Genomic DNA, 2,608 nt, shown 5'->3' on the forward strand with positions numbered 1-2,608 from the left:
TAATCAGCAATGAGGGAACAATTATGTAAACCCATTTGGAAACTGGAACAATCAAGGCAATAGTAATTACAGACCTACTTATCCTTCAGGTTTTAACAGTAATCCACAATTTAAGGAGAATAAGTTGTATATAGAAGAAGTAGAAGAAGTGGTGTTAAAGTGGTGTTATAAATGGGAAATCAGTTATAAAGTCAAGGAGCTACAATTAGAAGTATTGAGAATCTATTGGGAAAAATAACTAATTCATTAATTAATAGATCCCAAGGAATACTTTCTAGTAATACAGAAATAAATCCAAAAGACCAGAATAAAAAGCAAGTAAAGGTCGTTCAACTCAGAAGTGGAAGAGAATGAGAAGGTAGAGTTCAAAAAGAGACTGAAGTAGAGAGAGAAAAAATTGAAGAACCAAAAGAGATCGCTCTGAAAGGTTTAGAGAGACCTATTTCTCCACTTAGAGTTGATTTGGAAAAACCGCCACCTCCATTTTCTCAAAGGCTTCGACAAAAAAGGTTGGATAAGCAATTTTCAAAATTTATTGAAAATTTTAAGAAACTTATAATTAATATTCGATTTGCTAAAGCTCTAGAACAAATGCCAAGCTATGTGAAGTTTATGGAGGATATTCTTAACAGGAGAAGGAAGTTTAAAGATAATGAAACAGTTGCATTTAGTGAGGTGTGCAGTGCTATAATTCAGAAAAAAAACTTTCTAAAAAGATTAATGTGATTTATGAGCAAGCATGAACCTTATGATATGTGTAATAGGAGACGAATTTTATGGAAAAACTTTATGTGATTTAGGAGCAAGTATGAACCTTATGCCATTATCAATATTTAAAAGATTGGGATTAAAAGAAATAACCCCTACTACTGTAAATTTGTAGTTAGTAGATCGATCAATAACTGATACACTAAAAATACATGCATAGTTTGACCTATATGTTATACTCATTTTTTGTGATATTGCGCTTTAAAAGAAGATATTTTTCATGTTTTATTGCAGGTTGTTGATTTTTATGACTTGAAGCAAAAATGATGAAATTTAGAGTCAAAATTGAGTTTTTAAAGAAATGCTCAGCGCCGGCAGCGCCGAGGTCATCGTCGACGGCGCAGAACAATTTAACGCTAAAGATTTTTACTCAACGTCGATTAATTACGGGACACTAGCGCCGACGACTCCAAAATGGGTGCCGACGGCGCCAATGTTGGTGCATACCCTATTTCTAGAAGATTCAACGAATTTTGATGAATTTTGAAGAGTTTTATGATGTGTCTATTGGAAAACTGACATTAGGCTCTATTTAGAGCCGAAATTGATCAGAAAAGACCCCCCTCCGCGCCCCTTCGCACAACCGCTTTCCACTCTCTTTCACGTTATTCCACATTCCCAATAGCCACTTAGAGTCCATTAGTCATTTATTTTCGGTCGGTTTATCCAGTTTAACTGTCAATCCTTGATAATATGCAGGGAGACTTCTAAACGTCCTCAATATGGTTGGAGATGTTGAGGAATTGGGGCTTCTCTTGGGTTGGCTTCTTCGTGATGATTGGCTCAGATATTCCTTTGTCACGCTTCTGACAGGACGGTTTTGACTCGGATTATTCAGTTAGCTTTCGTGGATTGGTCGGTTTTGGCCTTACTTTCTTTGGCTTGAGCGGCTACACTCGATCAAATAAGTGTGAGGTTCTTCTATCAGTGGGCCCTCCTTTGGCATACTCTTCTCCCCTGTCCATTAGATGTCCTCATAAATTGAATGTTTCTTGATTACATGTAAATAATAATAAATTATCAAAATAAATAAATTATTAAAATAAATAAAAATTCATAAATTATTATAAAAGTTTTACAAGCTGCATTAATAAAATTCTAATGAAGATGATAAAATAAATTAAATTTAACAAAGAAACATATACTTAATTGTACATAAAAAAAGTGTCGGCACGAATTTCAAAAAAAATCAACAGTCGCAGAAGAGATGACATTGCGAGTTGAGACCCACGAGAGTCAGTTCGAGAGTCTATATTTATCCGCCCGACACTTACTAGTGGGGAGAAATCTGACCCCATGTAGGAAGAAAGTCAACAACCCTCACAAAAGGTAACCCGATGGATCTCACAGGGACAAGCTGACAGGATCCCTAATCCAGGCCATGCAGGCGATAGAAGTCGCCTGAATCTTAGATGGATGATATGCACCTTCAAGTCAACCCTTCGATCATGACCACCTAGATTACAAACCGACCAAGCGTCTTTTCAAGCTCTCAGCCCTATAATTATGTAACACCTAAAATATTCCCTACCGTACCTATTTTACTAGCGGTTTAGATATAATCTTACGGTTCTTTTTTCTATAAATAGAGGCTCATTTCATGAATAAAGGTTATGCGACTTTATTGTTCAATACCATGCTCTCTCTCTCTACTCTTTTCTTCCATTTTGCGCTCTATTCCTCAGTTGTCTTCCAAGAATATTTGGGTCAATAATAGAAATATTAAAACAATAATATATATATATATATATATATATATATAAAATGTATAAACTTTTTTTTAAGAAAAGCATGTGGAGAGGAAGTATGGTGTAATTTTATGGATTGAAAAGTGTTGGGT

Source organism: Phalaenopsis equestris, unplaced genomic scaffold (genome assembly GCF_001263595.1).
Source record: "Phalaenopsis equestris unplaced genomic scaffold, ASM126359v1 Scaffold000092, whole genome shotgun sequence".
NCBI classification, from domain to species: Eukaryota; Viridiplantae; Streptophyta; class Magnoliopsida; order Asparagales; family Orchidaceae; genus Phalaenopsis; species Phalaenopsis equestris.